The 21637-nt window shown below is 40.2% G+C and overlaps 1 protein-coding gene and 1 pseudogene across 4 annotated transcripts in view; one reads left to right on the top strand and one right to left on the bottom strand.

The window, feature by feature from the left end:
• Window positions 1-21637, top strand: part of LOC134225949 (protein eva-1) — a 586714-nt gene that overhangs the window by 296547 nt on the left and 268530 nt on the right. The gene's annotated exons all lie outside the window — the stretch shown is intronic.
• Window positions 4012-6284, bottom strand: LOC134221234 (trichohyalin-like; annotated as a pseudogene).

The raw sequence follows: 21637 nt of genomic DNA, 5'->3' as shown, positions 1-21637 counted from the left end.
TAATCAGAATCATTTCCCTTAGAAAATTGAAATCCAAGTTAGTCACAAAATGAAGGAAAGATAGTTTGGGCAGGTTGAAACCTATATATTCTTGATGGCGGTTCAATAAATTACACGGACGACGGTTATTAAAGTTCGAGCAAAATTGTGCCAAGTAAAGCACTAAACTGCGTTGGAGCAATAGATGACACAGCGTAACGAATTTATAACAAAAAAAATCGAAAGGAAAAAAAGGCGAAAATACAAAATGTCGAAAAGCAAAAAAATATTAAAGCATGAAGAAGAGCGAAGAGAGAATAAAAAGAAGGAGAACGCAGGAATTGGGAGAAAAAAAGGAAAGAGGAACAAGGAAGAAGTAATATGGCAGAAGGAAGAAACAAGAAGCAAGAAGGAATGATGAATATAGAAGAAGGAAGAAAAAATAAAGAAGAAGGAACAAGGAAGAAAAGAGAGGGAAAAGGTGAAAAAGGTAGAAGGTAGAAGAAAGATGGAAGTAGAAAGAATGGGGAACGAACATGGAAGACACCTTTCTCTGAAAGAAGTAATATCTAAGGAAGAAAAATGATGTAAGAAGATGGGCGAATGAAGACGAAATAAGGAAGACGGAAAAAGGAAAACTGAAACAGAAAGATAGAAGAAAGAAGATGTGAGAAAGTAGAAGGGAGAAGGAAAATTGAATAAGGAATGAGAAAGAAAGGAGAAAAACAAGAAGAAGAAGAAGGAAGGAGATGAAATGAAATTCTTCTTTCTTCAAAGAGAAGGAAGAAAGAAGACGGAACAAATAGATGGAAGAAGGAAAAAGAAAGATGGACGAAGGAAATGGGAAAAAGAAATATGGAAGAAGGAAATGGGAAAAAGAAAGATGGAAGAAGGAAGAAGGAAAGAGATTGGAGAAATAAATAAATAAAAAAGAAAAAGAAAACAGGAAGAAGAAAAAAGGAAGAAGAAAATGGAAGGAGGAAACAAAAGAGAGAAAGAAGAAAGAAAGAAAAAGGGAGAAGGAAGTCCTTTTCGACTCTTTGTCCCTTTCATCATTTTGTCCGTTTCGTCCTTTTGTACCTTTCGACCTAATGTCCTTTACAATTTGCCCTTCGACCTTTTTTTATTTCCACCTTTTATCATTCGGCAATTTGTAAATTTGATTTTTTGTCTTTCGTTCTTTTGTCCCTAACAGTGACAGTTAAGGTAAGCTAATGACGAACTTTTCGAAATCCAATTTTGTTTCACCTCGCGTTTCCAGGGGCAACACTGTCAATTCAACACTATCGAAGCAACAAGCAGCTGTCATCATTTCATTCTGCGCTTGCTGCGACGCAGCAAAGCCAAAATAAAAAGATGACAGTTATTCGTTCCTTCTTTACCTAGGTTGGTGCCTCTGAAAATGCGAGGTCTTATTTATTAGGTTTCTGTACAATTTCCATTTAAACAATTATGGCAGCAAAATAAAATTTCCGTAAAGAAATAGAAATTTTCTATAAAAAAACAGGAAATTGTCAAAAAAGAAATCAGGGTATAAGCAATAAATAAAGATACAATTTTTACAAATAACTTTTCCCGTCAACAATTTTTATTTGCTCAATCGATTCACTGGCTTATGGAACATAAACTTTCCCAACGAACCCATGTTTTTTGACGCCTCTAAGCATTTTAAAATTTTAAAACAAAAATCGAAGAAAGCTGTTTTTTTAATTGGCCCGATTTTGAACGAACATAGAGTGAATTTTTCAGGCCGGTTCACACGTGTAGCACTTTTTCGGTTTTAAAAACAGTTAGAGGCTTTAAAAATATGGATTCTTTGGGAAAGTTGATCTTAAATAAACCAAAGAATCGATTGAGCGAATAAAAATTGTTGACGGGAAAGGTCAATTGAGGATTTTCCTGAAAACAAAAATGAATTTGCTCTTATTTTTTAAGTTTTATTATGCTCTTGAAGACCATACTACACTCTGCACGAGTGTTGTAAAACCAATATAAAACCAAAATGTTACTACACTAATAAAAAATCCACACATTGATATTAGCAAAAATCTAAAGAAATTTACAAATAAATTTTATGTGTACGTTAATAACCACTCAATAACCTTGCAAGTAAAGGCGCAGGATTGCCAATCCGGAGATGGCGAGTTCGATTCTCGGTCCGGTCTAGGATGTTTTCGGAATGGAATAGTATAGTGTATCCATTTTACTTGCCACACAAGTTATTGTCAGATTCTCTGGATATGATACACTGCGCGGCAGTTGTAATGCTCCCAAATGGGTACTTCCACAAAACTTCACCCGGCAAATGACTATTTAAAGGTACGGCCTTTCCTGAAGGGTACGCCGCGTGCAATTTTGACAAAATCAGGCAAAATATACTCATGCAATGGCGGGCACAGATTAATAACTGAGGAAATGCTAATGGAATCCAGCATTTTACTAACGCTAATGGCCGCCACAATCAAGCTCAAATTTTGGTGGGGTGGAAACAGTTTGAAGTTTGGGTTGTGTCTTCTGACACAACAACGATAAGTTTCCATCATCATGATGATGATGATCGCTACGATGTCAGACGACACAAGTCAAACGTCAAATCGAACATGAACATGAGTAAAATTGTGGCAGCCATTACCGCACGTAAAATGCTGGATACTAAATTGAAAAGCAGGCCAAGTTCCAGTTGAAATATAGAGCCATTAAAGAAGAAGATAGGAGAATAAACATAAAGATTATTAGTTAGTAAGGGTTATGTGTGTTTCCACATACATGCTATGCGAATTCACAAGCCGTTATGTGGGAAATGCTATCCAGCATTTTACAAGCGCTAATGGCCGCCATAATCCAACTCAGTTTTTGGTAGGGTGGAAACAGTTTGAAGTTTGGCTTGTGTCGTATGACCCAAAAACGATAAGTTTTCATCATCATAATGATGAATTCATGATGATGATGATCGTTGCGGTGTCATACGACACAAGCCAAACGTCAAATAGAATGCATCCTACCAAAAAGTCAGGTAAATTGTGGCGACCATTACCGCACGTAAAATGCTGGATAGTCAAAATTTATATGTGCCACACATAACGAATATGATTGAATTTTTGTCAGTGTAGGATTTATCAACCTTCTCATATCTTCTGAAACCCTTTCCCATCTTTGCACATTGCTAGGGCATCAACATAAATCGCCAGAGATATTTTGTATCAATTAAAGCTGTCAAAAAAAACATGTGTGAATCAATGGGAGAAGGCAGAACAGTAAAGCCCTAACCCGACATGTGCGACATCTGGAACTGGATTTGGTTCTAAAATTTAAACAACAATGTTGAACCGGTGCCAGCGAAAGTGGTACATGTTACATTGAGTAAATTTTACAGGAGATGCATTTTTCCAAAAACCTCAAAAATAAAATTCGAAATTGCAATTTTCTGCAATACAACTGTACCAACGTGTTATGACTGATATGCCTAAAGGTGGCATTGAGAAATATGCGAAGTTTCTTGACAAATTTCGAGTTTGTTGGAACAAAATGTACATGTACCACTATTGATGGGAATAAAATGCAACAGCAACACCTTTTTTGGCACCCTGGCAATTTTTATGCACACTTTTGTTCTACATTTTATCAAAAACGAACGCTCAATCATGCAACAATTTCACGATGCAGTATGCTCGAGATACCTTTAATCAGGCTAAGGCGACTCGAAAAAGAATAGTTTTGCAGTAACTAACCGAATATAAGGGGTCAGGCCATTTGGCCGAATGCCGTTTGACCGAACGCCATTTGGCCGAATGCCGTTTGGCCGAACGTCATTTGGCCGAATGCCGTTTGGCCGAACGGGTTGTTTGGCCGAATGCCGTCTGGCCTAAAATGACCTCATTTTACGAGTGGTCCTCCTTTACTTCCTTTTTCTTTCTTCTTCTTTCTTCCTTCCTCATTCTTCCTTTTTCTTCTTCCTTCCTTTTTCTTTCTTATTTTTTCCATCTTCTATATTCATTCTTCTTTCTACCTTTTTTCTTCTTTCTTCCTTCTTCCTTATTCCTTCATTCTTCTTTCTCCTTCCTTCTTCCTTCTTCCTTCTTCCTTTTTTCTTCCTTCTTCCTTACTCCTTCATTCTTCTTTATTCTTTCTTCTTCCTTCTTCTTTCTTCTCCCTTCTTCCTTCTTCCTTCTTCTTTCTTCCTTCTTCCTTTTTCCTTCTTCCTTCTATCTTATTCCTTCTTCCTTCTTCTGTCTTCCTTCTTCTTTCTTCCTTCTTCCTTCTTTCTTCTTCCTTCTTCTTTCTTCCTTCTTCCTTCTTCCTTCTTCCTTCTGCTTTCTTCCTTCTTCTTTCTTCCATCTTCCTTTTTTCCTTTTCCCTAGTTCCTTCTTCATTCTTCCTTTTCCTTTTTCTTTCTTCTTTCTCTCTTCTTCCTTCTTCCATTTTCCTGTTTCCTTCTTCTTTCTTCCTTCTTCCTTCTTATTTCTTCCTTCTTCTTTCTTCCTTCTTCTTTCTTCCTTCTTCTTTCTCCCTTCTTTCTTCTTCCGTCTTACTTCTACCATCTTCTTTCTTCCTTCTTCTTTCTTCCTTCTTCCTTCTTCCTTCTTCCTTCTTTCTTCTCTCTTCTTCCTTCTTTTTATTCCTTATTCCTTCTTCCTTCTTCCTTCTTCTTTCTTCTTTCTTCCTTCTTCCTTCTTCCTTCTTCCTTCTTCCTTCTTCCTTCTTCCTTCTTCCTTCTTCCTTCTTCCTTCTTCCTTCTTCCTTCTTCCTTCTTTCTTCTTCCTTCTTCTTTCTTTCTTTTCCTTCTTCTTTCTTCCTTCTTCCCTTTTCCTTCTTCCTTCCACCTTCTTCCTTCTTCTTTCTTCTTTCTTCTTTCTTCTTTCTTCTTCCTTCTTTCTTTTTTCTTCTTTCTTCTTTCTTCTTTCTTCTTTCTTCTTTCTTCTTTTTTCTTTCTTCTTTCTTCTTTCTTCTTTCTTCTTTCTTCTTTCTTTTTTCTTTTTTCTTCCTTCTTCCTTTTTCCTTCTTCCTTCTTCCCTCTTACCTCTTCCTTCTTCCTTCTTCCTTCTTCCTTCTTCCTTCTTCCTTCTTCCTTTTTCCTTCTTCCTTCTTCTTTCTTCCTTTTCCTTCTTCTTTCTTCCTCTTCCCTCTTCCTTCTTCCATTTTCCTTTTTCTTTCTTCGTTCTTCCTTCTTACTTCGTTTTTCTTCCTTCTGTTTTCTTCCTTCTTTTTTCTTTCTTCTTTCTTCTTCCTTCTTCCGTCTTACTTCTTCCTTCTTCTTTCTTCCTTCTTCCTTCTTCCTTCTTCCTTCTTTCTTCTCCCTTCTTACTTCTTCTTATTCCTTATTCCTTCTTCCTTTTTCCTTCTTCCTCTTCCTTCTCCCTTCTTCCTTCTTCCGTCTTCCTTCTTCTCTCTTCCCTCTTCCTTCTTCCTTCTTCCTTCTTCCTTCTTCCTTCTTCCTTCTTCCTTCTTCCTATTTCCTTCTTCCTTCTTCTTTCTTCCTTTTCCTTCTTCTTTCTTCCTTCTTCCCTCTTCCTTCTTCCATCTTCCTTTTTCCTTCTTCTTTCTTCCTTCTTCCTTCTTCTTTCTTCCTTCTTTTTTCTTCCTTCTTCCTTCTTCCGTCTTACTTCTTCTTTCTTCCTTCTTCTTTCTTCCTTCTTCCTTCTTCCTTCTTTCTTCTCCCTTTTTCCTTCTTCTTATTCCTTATTCCTTCTTCCTTCTTCCCTCTTCCCTCTTCATGCACCTTTCTTCCTTCTTTCTTCTTTCTTCTTCTTTCTTCCTTCTTCCTTCTTCCTTCTCCCTTCATAAGGAAACGTATTTCAACTAAAGGTACGGCCTTTCCTGAAGGGTACGCCGCGTGCAATTTTGACAAAATCAGGCAATATATACTTATGCAATGGCGGGCATAGAAAAGCTTTCAATTAATAACTGAGGAAATGCTAATGGAATCCAGCATTTTACTAGCGCTAATGGCCGCCACAATCAAGCTCAAATTTTGGTGGGGTGGAAACAGTTTGAAGTTTGGGTTGTGTCTTCTGACACAACAACGATAAGTTTCCATCATCATGATGATGATGATCGCTACGATGTCAGACAACACAAGCCAAACGTCAAATCGAACATGAACATGAGTAAAATTGTGGCAGCCATTACATTAGTTCCTTCTTCCGTCTTACTTCTTTTTTCTTCCTTCTTCTTTCTTCCTTCTTCTTTCTTCCTTCTTCCTTCTTCCTTCTTTCTTCTCCCTTTGTCCTTCTTCTTATTCCTTATTCCTTCTTCCTTCTTCCCTCTTCCCTCTTCATGCACCTTTCTTCCTTCTTTCTTCTTTCTTCTTCTTTCTTCCTTCTTCCTTCTTCCTTCTCCCTTCATAAGGAAACGTATTTCAACTATTCGGTCAAACGGCATTCGGCCAAATGGCGCTCGGCCAAATGACCCTTTCGGCCAAACGACATTCGGCCAAATGACCGCGAATTGCCACAGGAATCGTTCATGGATTGCCGTAAGAATCGTTCCTTAATTCCTCGATGATTCAGTTGTAAATTCCCAGAGGAATAGCTTGTGTATTGTAGGAGAATCGTTCATGAATTTCCGGAGAAATAGTTAGCGGGTTGCGGAAGGAATCGTTTTTGAATTGTCGAAGGAATCGCTCTAAAAATTTCGAAGGAATCATTCTCCTATTTCCGGAGGAATCGTTCCCGGATTGCCAAATGAATCATTCGCGGATTGCCGGAGTAATCATGCGTGGCTTGCCGGAGGAATAATTCGTGAATTGCCGGATGAATAGTTTGCGGATTATTGGAAGAAATATTCTCGAGTTGCAGGATTTTTTTTAATTGCAAGAGGAATCGTTCGTGAATTGCCGAAAAAAATGTTTCCGAACTGATGGAGAAATAGCTCGTAAATTGCCGGAGGAATCGCTTGATTTGCCGGGGGAATCGTTTCCGGATTACCACAGGATTCCTTCTCAAATTGCCGAAGAAATCGTTTGCGAATTGCCGGAGGATTTTTTTTCAAATTGCCGGAGGAACCGTTTTCAAATTTCCGGGAAAAACCCTTATCCAATTTCCGGAGGAATCGTTTGTGAGTTACCGGAGGAATCGTTTGCGAATTGCCGGAGGAATCATTTGTGACTTTCCTTAGGAATCTTTCGTGGATTTTCGCAGAATCGTTCACGGATTGCCGGAGTAATCGTCCGCAGACTACCGGAGGTTCGTGGTTCGTGAATTGCCGGGGGAACAGTTGGCGGATTACTGGAGAAATCATGCTCGAATTTTCAGAGGAATCGTTCTCGAATTGATTAGGATTGCTTCTAGAATTGCCAGAGGAAGTGTTTGCGGATTGTCGGAGGATTCTCAGATTTTTTATAGGAATCGTCCCCACGAACGACTGCTCTATGAACGATTCCTTCGGCAATTCAGGAACATTTTTTCCAGAAATTCGGGAGCAATTCCTCAAGCAATCGGGTAACGATTTCTCGGGCATTCCAGGAACGATTTCTCCGCCAATCCGCGAACGATTCTTTGGCGATTTGGGATTGGTTCCTCCGGCAAATCAGAAATTATTCCTCCTGCAAACCGGGTACGATATCTACGGCAATTCGTGATCTTTTCACCGGAAATTTGCGATAACTTCAACAATTAATTCGCAATTTGGAAATGATTACTCAGACAATCCGTCACCGATTTTTCTAAATCCGGGAACAATTCCTCTGACAATCCTCGATCGATTTCTGCGGAGATTTCTTCCGCTGTCCGCAAACAATTTCTCTGGCACTTTTCTAATGGTTCCTCCGGCAATCCGGGTGCTTTTTTTTCTGCAGCATAAGGTTAATTCCGAGGATTATTCCTCCGGGAATTCACTAACGATTTCTCCGGGAATCCGTGAACAATTCATACTTGCATGCTGATCATCTGACATCTGTTGCAGCAGCAGCGCATGCAAAGATTTTGCATCGTTCTATGGTCTGTGCAGTGACTACTAGAATTGGGAATGAACGAAAAAAAGCTCGTTTCCTACCCCCAATTAGAAATTCCATCAATTGCTTTCTTTTTCTGGCAAGTGCAGAGGTATATTCGGTTTGCAGTGCACGAGTGATTGCATAATAATTTTCACACTTATTTCGACATTGACAGAATGCAACTGACGTGGCAGGCGCTAGTGTGTGATCAACAAATGAGATCACCAGTACTTGTACATTGAAGATAAGTGCTAGTCCTAAGCAAACATCTGTTGATTCTCTGTGCAAGAACAGCTGATCGGTTCATAATGAAGTAGCAATTACGAGCAATCAATCAAGCTCAGCTCAAGCCCAGCAAAAAAAACTGGAACTAGCTACCAGAAAATCCTAAAACGGAAATTTATGTCGTGACCTTTACTATTCCTAGAATCCATCCCTGAACCCACCGAACTGAGCAAAGTACGTAAGTGTTTCATGCTAAAGAGGATCCACCGACTGTCTGCTGCGACAGCATGTCGCATGCCTGCCCCCGTACCTACCAACTGATAGTAGCAAAGAGACTCCCAGTGACACTTGAGCGAACGTCATCGTCCTCATCAGATAGCACCGTTTCGTTCGATCGAACCGAAGACAAAGAACGCGTCTGAATCAGGCCAGAAAAAGTAAAGCAAGTAAGCACAGAGCTCGTAACTATGTATTCATGAAAAATGAGCCGCTGTTGGTTTCGAAGGGAAAAAGTTATTCCACCCCACCCCCTACCTTCCCCAACCAACAGCATCGAATAGAAGCGCGAGGTGCGGGCCTCAATGGGAAAACATGAAATCATTGGAAAATGGGAATTTTATTTCCTGTTTTATCGCAGCTCCGGTTCGCGTGGGATCCATGCATACTGGGTTTAGCTGCTGGTTGTCTTCGCGCCAATATTTTTTCAACTCGAAACAATTTATATTGAAATATTTCTCCTCATTCTTCAAATCGGGTAGATAAAAAAAGTTTTAGCCACGGTTTTCGGCGTTTTGCAGCGATGACGATGCAACGAACGGACGGGGCATCTCAGTTGGTGAAATGGAGCACATAATTCACAGCATACTCTCCCAGAGAATACGTTGTCAATGATTTATCAGCGACGCAGCTGCTTATCCTGCCCGGGCGGAACGCAAACCACCTCCCGGGCGTCGAAAGCAAGGACCGGCAAGGATGGTAAAGTTTTCCATTCTACCTACCGTTTATTTTACCTCCACTCAAAAGACATCAAAAGTAATGTCACGTAAGAGCTTTACCAACGAACCTTGGCTTTCGATCACAGTCACGACAGATGGAATCATTTCGCCATGTTTTCTCTTATATTCGGAAAACGAAGAAGCGTATGTTTTTGTTTGGTTCGTGTTCGAATGAAAGATGAAGTACACCCGTAGGGGCCATACGGTGGCAAATTTCTCATATAAGTGTTTGATTAGTTCTGCTGGAGGACAGCGCTAGGAGACACTCCATCACGGTTTATTATATTTATTGTGTTAAAAAAAAAACGAAGGCAAACTCTTCACTTTTGCATTTGCAATGGTGTTGTTTTTTGTGGGTCTGAAGCGTATCAAGACACGATATTAAGATTATTTCGAAGGGCAAGCATTATTTTGTTCAGGAGAGACATAGGCTGCTTTTCGGTAGCACATCGATAACAAATCAAATCAAACGAATAAAAATAAATATTCATATGACAACCTGTTACTTAAAAGAAAGTGCACCATTGCCTCTCCTTGCTTGTCACAGGAATGCCTGTTGGAAAGCACATTGAATAAATTATAATTAGGTTTGGATCTCATTTACCTTCCTCAAAACAATGTTTACATATTATTATACACTAACAGAACCGACGAACTTCCTTTCGCCTAAAATTGATTTATTCTCTGATTAATTTACGAGTAATGAAGAAATTGGTGTTTCATTTGTATGGGAGCCCCCCTTTCCAAAGGGGGAGGGGTTTCGAACCTTCTTAAGAACCTTCCTCGGCCCCAAAAACCTCTGCATACAAATTTTCACGCCGTATGGTTCAATAGTTTCAAAGTCTATAAGGTTCAGACAGACAGAAATTCATTTTTATGTATATAGAAGAAGAAGAAGAAGATTATATTCAATGCATGATACTAAATGGGGCCTTCCTAAGTCGTGCGGTAAGATGCTACAAAGCAATACCACGCTGAGGGTGCTTGGGTTCGATTCCCGGTGCCGGTCTAGGCAATTTTCAACATTTCTGAAGATCATTTATGTTCCAGTCAACAACAGCACTGCCTACGCCTTTACGGACAAATAGAAAGAAAAGTATTGTCAGTAGTATACATGAATATACATCTGCACCTCCACGATTGTCTTGGGACCGAATATTATATTAGTACCAAAAGATATTTTATTCACTTCGATAGGCAAAACGATTTGGGCCTGCAGTAGCCTTGCGAGCAAAGGCGTAAGATTGCTTTTCCGGAGATAGCGAGATAAATTCTTTGTCCGGTCGAAAATGTTTTCGGGTTGGAAACATTCTTGACTCTCTGGGCGGGCATATTGTATCCATTGTACTTAAACTTTGAACACGCGGAGACCAGTAGGACATAATTTTATTTAAATATTTGTAACGACCTCATGAGGTTCAAATGGTTTTTACCGAATTGACAGAAGCAACCACAAACAACCGGATTAGATCATCTTCACTGAGATATTGACCCTTCCTAAATTATCCAAATTTGATCCACGCCATCAACTTCTCATATGACGATTGCAAGCTTAACTAAAAACAGTTATAGTTTGGTTAAGCGTCATGTCAAAGGCATGACAAAGTTTTAGTTTAAATGGTTTAAATTGCACACAAAGTACATCAGGATGCCAATCTGCAGGCGTTTGTCAGATGGAATCGTTTTGATTAGAAAATTTCGTAACGCTCGGCTACTTTCCACAGAACTTGATATTGAATAAATAATCAAGAATTTAATACATAAACCAGTCTTTGATCTGAATAAAATTCAATAGAACTCAATTACAACATGGATTGTGGCTTATGAGGTTTATTCTAGCATGTTAGGCTTATATTCATGTTCAGTTCCGTAGAAATGAGTGAGATTGTGATATTGATATATTTTAAAATTTCGACACATAAGTGTTAATAAGTTATCTATCTATGTCGTTTTTGCTTTTTGACGTTAGATTATGTAATCCGGGAAGATACCGGGATGGTGACTGTGCCGAAAATGTATTCTAAATGGTGGCGTCTTTGCGGAAAATCATTATGTGGCCGCCGGACAGCGCACACTGGTTCAGAAGCCCCCAAAAAGTGCGTTTTTTAGTTTTCGACCTAAAAACTACATTTTAGAAAACTACAACTACAGAGTCTTCAGAAGAGTTGAAGGATATTTCTTGGGCTTTCTTTTGATAAGAAAATATCAATGATCTATCTACCTTGAAGAGCGGTATGAAATAAAAAATTTACGCAGGTGTACAAAAGCAGTGGTTGTCCTCGGCAATGTTATAAAGAATGTGAATTGGAACATCTTTTTTGCAGACACAATATTGGACAAACTATTTTGTAACGAATTAGAGCACGTTTTGTAAGAATGACCCCAAAAATTATATTTTGAGTCACTTGTCATAAGACGAGTTTGTACAATCCCCTTGAATTCCACCACTTAATTGTATCTTGAAAGATACGTATTTCGACCTCAACAGTAAGGCCGTCTTCAGTGTCTCGTACTTGACTCGACTAGTCGTCAAGTACGAGACACTGAAGACGGCCTTACTGTTGAGGTCAAAATACGTATCTGTCAAGATACAATTAAGTGGTGGAATTCAAGGGGATTTTACACCCAACCGGCGGTTGTTAGATTTTCCTACAATTCTGTATAAGAATCTACCAAAACCTGCAAGAACTGGGCATATGCAAAGTTGTTAGATTCTTATACAAATATTGTATAAAAATCTAACAATTTTGTAAGCTTTTCTTACATTTTTTGTACAAGAATCGCATATGCCCAGCCCAAGCTCCAAACCTGTAATTCACTATTATTTTGAATCAACTTAAAATAGTCCTTAATGTACGTTTTTCAGTACAACTGTTACGTAAACAAATAAAAAGTGGCTAACATTATTGGTTACTTGTCATAAGACGAGTTCATACAATCCCATTGAATTCCACCACATAATTGTATTGTAATTGTATTGGGGGCAGCAGGGACTATGTCCAAGGGCTTGACGATCCCTCCCCAGGCCATCTGCGAGTTGTGGCGCCTGCCTAGGATGTGGTGGGGCTGGACAGTGGGCCCTATTAAACCTCTATAAAAAGCTGCATGTATCCGCAAGTAGGCTCCGCCAAAGCGACCGTGTGCCGCTCAAAGCGCACAAGCCCAAGTCCTGGTGTTAGGTGGGACGCTAAACAGCCCTGACACGATGGCCCTCCGACGAGACAGGAGGTTTGCGCAGGCCCAATTAGCCGCCTTTAAAAACAACTATTAAGAACGACATAGAAGATAATACGACTCGATACAATCGGCAACGACCTAGGCGACGAATAAAGGATCACGATTGGAAGCTTGGAACATGGAACTGCAAGTCGCTAGGCTTCGCAGGTTGCGACAGGAATTACATCCCCGCAACTTCGATGTCGTAGCGCTTCAGGAAATCTGCTGGACAGGACAGAAAGTGTGGAAAAGCGGGCATCGAGCGGCTACCTTCTACCAAAGCTGTGGCACCACCAACGAGCTGGGAACCGGCTTCATAGTGCTGGGAAAGATGCGCCAACGCGTGATTGGGTGGCAGCCAATCAACGCAAGGATGTGCAAGCTGAGGATAAAAGGCCGTTTCTTCAACTATAGCATCATCAACGTGCACTGCCCACACGAAGGGAGATCCGACGATGAGAAAGAAGCGTTCTATGCGCAGCTGGAGCAGACATACGATAGATGCCCACTGCGGGACGTCAAAATCGTCATCGGTGACATGAACGCTCAGGTAGGAAGGGAGGAAATGTATAGACCGGTCATCGGACCGGATAGTCTGCATACCGTATCGAACGACAACGGCCAGCGATGCATAAACTTTGCAGCCTCCCGCGGAATGGTAGTCCGAAGCACTTTCTTCCCCCGTAAGAATATCCACAAGGCCACATGGAAATCACCTAATCAAGTAACGGAAAACCAAATCGACCACGTTCTAATCGACGGTAAATTCTTCTCCGACATCACGAACGTACGCACTTACCGCAGTGCGAATATTGAATCCGACCACTACCTCGTCGCAGTATGTCTGCGCTCAAAACTCTCGACGGTGATCAACACGCGTCGGAGTCGTCCGCCGTGGCTTAACATTGGGCGGCTACAAGACGGTAGACTAGCCCAAGACTACGCGCAGCAGCTGGAATTGGCACTCCCAACGGAAGAGCAGCTAGGCGCAGCATCTCTTGAAGATGGCTGGAGAGATATTCGATCCGCCATTGGAAGCACCGCAACCGCTGCACTACGCACGGTGGCTCCGGATCAGAGAAACGACTGGTATGACGGCGAATGTGAGCAGTTAGTTGAGGAGAAGAATGCAGCATGGGCGAGATTGCTGCAACACCGCACGAGGGCGAACGAGGCACGATACAAACGGGCGCGGAACAGACAAAACTCGATTTTCCGGAGGAAAAAGCGCCAGCAGGAAGATCGAGACCGTGATATGTACCGCGCTAATAACACACGAAAGTTCTATGAGAAGTTGAACCGTTCACGTAAGGGCCACGTGCCACAGCCCGATATGTGTAAGGACATAAACGGGAACCTTCTTACGAACGAGCGTGAGGTGATCCAAAGGTGGCGGCAGCACTACGAAGAGCACCTGAATGGCGATATGGCAGACAACGGTGGCGGTATGGTAATGAACCTAGGAGCACGCGCGCAGGACATGCGACTACCGGCTCCAAATCTCCAGGAAATCCAGGAGGAGATCGGCCGGCTGAAAAACAACAAAGCCCCTGGAGTTGACCAACTACCAGGAGAGCTGTTTAAACACGGTGGTGAGGCACTGGCTATAGCGCTGCATTGGGTGATTACCAAGGTTTGGGAGGATGAGGTTCTGCCGCAGGAGTGGATGGAAGGTGTCGTGTGTCCCATCTACAAAAAGGGCGATAAGCTGGATTGTAGCAACTACCGCGCAATCACATTGCTGAACGACGCCTACAAGGTACTCTCCCAAATTTTATGCCGTCGACTAACACCAATTGCAAGAGAGTTCGTGGGGCAGTACCAGGCGGGTTTTATGGGTGAACGCTCTACCACAGACCAGGTGTTCGCCATACGTCAGGTATTGCAGAAATGCCGCGAATACAACGTGCCCACACATCATCTATTTATCGACTTCAAAGCCGCATATGATACAATCGATCGGAACCAGCTATGGCAGCTAATGCACGAAAACGGATTTCCGGATAAACTGATACGGTTGATCAAGGCGACGATGGATCGGGTGATGTGCGTAGTTCGAGTTTCAGGGGCATTCTCGAGTCCCTTCGAAACCCGTAGAGGGTTACGGCAAGGTGATGGTCTTTCGTGTCTGCTATTCAACATCGCTTTGGAGGGAGTAATACGAAGGGCTGGGATTGACACGAGTGGTACGATTTTCACGAAGTCCGTCCAGTTATTTGGTTTCGCCGACGACATTGATATCATGGCACGTAACTTTGAGAGGATGGAGGAAGCCTACATCAGACTGCAAAGCGAAGCTAAACGGATTGGACTAGTCATCAACACGTCGAAGACGAAGTACATGATAGGAAGAGGCTCAAGAGAGGTCAATGTGAGCCACCCACCACGAGTTTCTATCGGTGGTGACGAAATCGAGGTGGTTGAAGAATTCGTGTACTTGGGCTCACTGGTGACCGCCGATAACGATACCAGCAGAAAAATTCGGAGACGCATAGTGGCTGGAAATCGTACGTACTTTGGACTCCGCAAGACGCTTCGATCGAATAGAGTTCGCCGCCGTACCAAACTGACTATCTACAAAACGCTTATGAGACCGGTAGTCCTCTACGGACACGAGACCTGGACGATGCTCGTGGAGGACCAACGCGCACTGGGAGTTTTCGAAAGGAAAGTGTTGCGTACCATCTATGGTGGGTTGCAGATGGCGGACGGTACGTGGAGGAGGCGAATGAACCACGAGTTGCATCAGCTGTTGGGAGAACCATCCATCGTTCACACCGCGAAAATCGGAAGACTGCGGTGGGCCGGGCACGTAGCCAGAATGTCGGACAGTAATCCGGTGAAAATGGTTCTCGACAACGATCCGACGGGAACAAGAAGGCGAGGTGCACAGCGGGCAAGGTGGATCGATCAGGTGGAGGACGACTTGCGGACCCTCCGCAGACTGCGTGGTTGGCGAAGTGCAGCCATGAACCGAGCTGAATGGAGAAGTCTTCTATGTGCAGCACAGGCCACTCCGGCCTTAGTCTGATGATAAATAAATAAACATAATTGTATCTTGACAGATACGTATTTCGACCTCAACAGTAAGGCCGTCTTCAGTGTCTCGTACTTGACTCGACTCGACGAGTTGCAGTAGCCATCGAACAAATAAGTACAGTGCGTGTTTTAGTCGTCGCGAAAATAATAAAATATCTATTTGGTGTTCGGTGGCTCATGCGCATGTATTGCGCTTTGCTCCGGTCGAAACAAGCGCGATCTTCAATAGTTTGCAGTAGCCATCGAACAAGTAAGTACAGTGCGTGTTTTAGTTGTCGCGAAATGAGTAGCCATCGGGAAAGTAAGTACAGGGGGTTGCGAGTCCGTTCGGTGTTCCAAAACGCGATTCTCCTCAATTTTCATATGCCACCGGGCGTGCTTGATTTAACATTTTTCTCGTGGCGAGACAACGAATTAGTGTTATTTCCCATCCCATAGATCGCATCACTTACCAAAGTGAATCCAGATAAATTATCCTATGTAATTAAAACGATATCCTATCCCAAGACAATCTTGGAGATGCAGAGGTATACTCGGTCTCTAATAGCAACCAGAGTAGGACTTCCCTTCCCGTCCCGTAGTCAATCACGGAGTAGAAACTACGAATAGTGCGGTCATAATGCTCATGCTCATACTCAGAAAGGGTTGATTGCAAAACATTGAGTCAATTGCGTGGTTCCGGAACATCAGTGGCGATGTTGAAAGAAAGAAAGTTACCGTCGGTGGCAGAATCACAAGCACTCGTGTCGAAGGGAGACGCTGCAAAAGTTAATTAGCATGGATGGCGTCTATCGCATTTCAGCGGCAAATCTTCGAGTGGCTGAAGATGGCATCAGTAGCACTCAAGTGTTTGTGATCAGGGGCCGTCCAGAAACCACGTGGTCATATATGGGGGGAGGGGGGGTTTGGAAAATGACCACGATAAGCCACATGGGGGAAGGGGGGGTGTTGCTCTCGAACCACGTGGTTTTTTTACACGAAAAACTTTTAGTGAATAACAATAGCGGTGTAAAAAATACAAATCATCAAAATTGAATGATTTAATCATTAAACGAAAAGCGCATCTAAGGACAAAGCCCACGTAGCGTCTATTCAACTCAGCGTTAAAAAGACGTAGGTGTGCATCGTGAAAAATCGATAACGCAGCGTCGGTCGCAACGCCGATGCATATCTGCATTATTTGACCATCTTACCCTAAGATCCTATATCCATACAAAAACGAAAAAAACAGGTTGCGATTCAGTCTCAATTTCCACAAAAAAAATAGAAAGGAAAAATGGGAAAATATTTAAAAAAAATTCCGCCGCAGATGGTTTTTGGCATCACGCCGCCGACACTTTTGCATCAGCGGACTGCAGCTACAATTTCGAAAAATGTTCATGTTTTTACAATAATCCAAGAAAAAATCTTAAAAGAAAAATTCAAAAGAATTTCTTGTGGATATTTAGGAAAAATCAAGTAAAGAAATTTCCAATAAAAACTTTGACATTACTTCATACATTCCTGATAAAGTGCTAGCATTCTCCTAGGGGTCTCCAGTAGCCTTGCGAGCAAAGGCGTAGGATTGCCAATCCGGAGATGGCGAGTTCGATTCTAGGTCCGGTCTAGGATGTTTTCGGGTTGGAAACTTTCTCGACACCCTGGGCATAGTGTATCCTTTGTACTTGCCACACAAGATACATACTCATGCAATGGCGGGCATAGAAAAGCTTTCAATTAATAACTGAGGAAATACTAATACTAATAGAATACTAAGTTGAAAAGCAGGCCAAGTTCCAGTTGGAATGTAGAGCCATTTAAGAAGAAGAAGAAGAAGAAGAGAAGAAAGTGCTAGCATTCAGAATTTTTTTGAACAATTCTCTCAGAAAAATTTTGCTGTGAAATTTTTGCTACAAATGGATAATGAAAAAAAAAACAATACATCTCCAGTGTAATTTCCGAAATATTTCTTTAAAACTCCGACAAAAAATTTCATGCGAATTCTGTCTAAAAATTCAAAACAGTCCCGTGGGAAATACATATAATTTTCGGTGGAAAAACATTCTAATGAATTTCTTCGACAAGTTCTTCCGAATCTTCACCAGAAATTCTTCTTCATTTCCAAAAAAAGTTTTTCGAACATTTTAAGGAGTGCACTTCAACATGTTCAGTCTCCAGTTAGCCGAGCAAAGGCGTAGGATTGCCAATCCGGATATGACGAGTTCGATTCTCGTTCCTGTCTAGGATGTTTTCGGGTGGGAAACATTCTCGACACCCTAGGTATAGTGTATCCATCGTATTTGCTACACAAGATATATAATCGTGCAATGGCTGGCATATAAAAGCTTTCAATTTATAACTGAGGAAATGCTAATAGAATATACTAAGTTGAAAAGCAGACCAACTTCCAGTTGGAATATGGAGCCAATGCCACATGAAACACTTTGATATTTCCGTTGATTTTTTATTTAATTTTGGAATTTTGAAATGAAAATTTTCGGAATACTTTTTAAGCTCTTTGTGAATTCTATCACATTTTTTTAAATTTTCTAAGTATGTTTTGATTCGAGGCATTATTTAGAATTTCCACGATAGAGTCTATGGATTATCTTTAAAAAAATCTTTGGATTTTCAAAGAATAAATCTTTAGAATTCTCAAGGTTCATGTTTTTTTTAATTTGAGCCAGAAATCATTTCAAAATTTCATCGGGAATTAATTCTTCTTCGGGATGTCATTTTGATTTCTTTGTATGTTCAGCTAAACATTGCTTAAAATCTTTACCATGCAAAGATGCACAGGAAATGATTTAGAAAGTTTAAGGAATTTTCACATCAGAAAAGCTTTAAAATTTTGATTTAATTTTTTAAGGAATTCCTACTGGAAATGCTTCAAAAGTACAACCTTTACAAGTACTACAAAAATACATTTTTTTCGTTATTTCCACTTGTAAAAACATCGGAATTTCCTCGGGAAATTCATTATGGGTGTTTCAGATGAACTTTTTTCGATTTTCTACTGGAAAATCTTCCGAATAATTTCTTTTGGAAATAGAAAAAAACGGCTGAAAATTTTGGAAAACGAAAAAAAAACTCCATTGGAAATTTAGAAGAATTTCCTTTGAAGATTCGATAAAGTTGCCCAGAATTTTGGAAAATATCTTTAGAGATTCTGTAAAAAAGTAAGCTGGATTTTTTTTTTCTATATTATACTGTAAATTCTTCGGAATTTGATGTTTATTGGAATTTTCATCGTAAATATGCATTTCGGATCCTTCTACGGATTCTTCTAGTTCTTCCAAATTTCTACCGAACATTTTTCGGAACGTTTCTACAGAATTTCGGAAAAAAATTTAGTTAAAATTCTAAAGATTTTCCGGGGAGACTCCGAAGAATTTCTTATCAATATTCCGAAGGGTTTCCCTTGCAACTTCAGAATAAATATTCTTGAAAATAAAGAAGATCTTGGAATTTAAAATTTATCCAAGCAATAAATGTAGGCAATAATTTAGGCTTAAGAAACCTAGTTTTTATGATATTGAATAATTAGAATAATTGATCGAAAAAATTAATAATGCACCTAAATATTCTAAATGCACAAAATTCTAGTAGTGCGCATGAAAAAGGTTATGACATAGAGAAGCTTGCATTTAAAAACATGATCAACATGAAATTCTAAATAAAATGCTTTTAAATTCATAAAAGGGTCTTAGAACTAAGGAGATTTCTGCGATATGAAAAAAAGTGGCAGTGTTCCAGAAAAAAACACTCCAATACCTAAAACAATCTAGGTAAAAACATAGTGTTATAATAACGATTGAAATTGATTTCCAAAACAAATCTCAACCCTTTCAGGGCGGATGGGTCATATATGCCCAGCATTTTAGATTGTCTATAAAATCACAAAAGAGAGCTAGGCCACCATTTTCTTCAGTAAAATTTTTCATCTAGATATTGGCTTTACAGAAAAAATATGGGAGCTCAAATTTGACTGACCATGAAAACTCAGATATCCGAAACCTTGGGAAGATTTCGATTCTAAGAGCATGTAAATAAAGTTTTAATGTTTGAATCATTCTTAACAGATGGGTGGTCAGATAAGATGGCGCATCCTGAACGTTAAGCCAGTGATTAATATTCAGGAATACGAGATGCTCCAGGTACTTCAAAATGCTCTCAAGTTCAGCTCATGAATCTACCAGATCAATCAAGACATCTGCAATTAACATTAACATGACATTTCCATTAACATGAGATCCAAGAGACAAGGTACCCAAAATTATCTTAAGTCAACATCAAGTTGCACAATGACTATGAGGTTTGTTCGCAAACTGTTTTTGTAGGGCCTTAGAAGCACTGGGTTCACGGACTTTAATGATCAAGTAGTTCAAACATTACGACTTCTAGGATGTTTTGTATAACCTAAAAAGTCTGTAGTAGCTTGTATAAATAATAATTGAAGTCATATCAACCCAATGGACCTACTGGGATATTATATCATACATCATTCATATTTAAGTTGATTAATTGGATAAATCGAATGATCCGAAATAAAAAAAAAAATTGGTCTATAATACTTTCATTCCTCTATGAGTCGCTCATGAAAGGACCATTGACTGAAGCATATTCGAGATGTGGTTCAGATGCTTCGCTGAGGTTAATATCTTAAGAATTTCCAGTACCTCCAGAGCTATGGAAGGTCCCAAATACTCTAAGGAATCTATAGGGATATTCCGTGATGAACTTTATAGTTATTTAAAAATAAACTAATTAAAAATTTTTAAAAAGTTTAATAATATAGGGATATTTTGGAAAATTTCTAAACCATTATAAGTTAAATTTTTATAAGATATTCGCGAGTCCAATTTTTTTTGTATCCTCCTGATGCATTGGAGGTGTGCGAGTTCTAGATTTCCTAATACCTGATACACATTACAACATGATAAAATCATAAAATTTTTGGAATTCCTGAAAATTTATAATTTCCATGCTGGGTTTAGTTTGATTTTGAATCAATTGAAATTGTCCATCTTTAAAATTGATCGGATTAACCATATGTTTTAGTTACATAAGGTTTTTATTTTTGCACTTGAAAAAAAACCACGCGGTCATAGGGGGGGGGGTATGCCAAATGACCACGATAAGCCACATGGGGGAGGGGTTGAAAATCTTCAAAAATATGACCACGTGGTTTCTGGATGGCCCCTCATTGAAAACAAATAAGTTCTTTTCAACACCATCGTTTTGCACAAAGAAAGTTGTGCCAAGACGAGTGCAATTCATAAAAGCTTGGTAACGGCAGCGAAAGGCTGGTCGGTGCGAGTCGCTGCAAAACATATCGCGTTTCAGCGACAAATCATCGAATGGCTGACGTTGGCGTCAGTAGCAGTAAAGAATTATTTTCTCACACGATTCTGACTGGTTTTGCTGCTCTTAGTGATAGGAAATGCGCATTATTGGAAATAAATCAGTCCTTGTTGGTGCCACCATTATATACAAAATAAAGTCAATGGAATTTCCTTCAATTTACAAAACACAACCGCAGCGAATTGATAACGTCTAGTGAAAAACACACATTTTCATTCTCTAATTGTAATTCATACAGAGAAACTATATGGAACGCCTGATGACCGTAGTTCAATCGCAACGAGGGCATCGATGGCGGTCAGCGCAGCCTTCGATCAGCGTCAGTGGACAGACACAAAATTTTCAAATAAATATTTTACACTTTACGTAATCTAACGTCTAACTGAAGGTCGTTTCTAGGATAGAACCACAGAGAAACAGACGTCGCACTCAACACATGTTCAATCATTCATCTTTTCAACGTCGGATTCATTTTTTTGTAGGTGGTCGATCGGCCAGCGATGGCGCTTTAATCGATTTTACTTGTGCTTGACATTTATACACTACCGCCATCTGGTTTCCGATTGTCCACTCACGGTGCATTTAGAATCGGGTGATAATGTTTCTATGACGATGATTTTGATTGCATTTTTGCCTTTCTCGTACAGTAAGTACGTATACTGAACGGTTATCTGAACGCTCAAAAAAAATTATAGAATTCCCTTGAACCCATAGTGTGTGTATGTGTGTATATGTCTGTGCGCAAAACCGATTTGCTCACAACAAGTATTCGACGCGGAATCCTATTCCATTGTTACCTATTGAAAATTGGCTAGAACGGACTATTGGCAAATACATTTTTTTTTATAAGCTAAACCCATGCAAACAACCCGACTAGAAGAGCATAACAAAAATTGAACACAATTTTAAC

The sequence above is a fragment of the Armigeres subalbatus genome, chromosome 3 (assembly GCF_024139115.2).
Source record: "Armigeres subalbatus isolate Guangzhou_Male chromosome 3, GZ_Asu_2, whole genome shotgun sequence".
Lineage (NCBI taxonomy): Eukaryota > Metazoa > Arthropoda > Insecta > Diptera > Culicidae > Armigeres > Armigeres subalbatus.
This window is presented reverse-complemented; position numbering and strand designations above follow the sequence as displayed.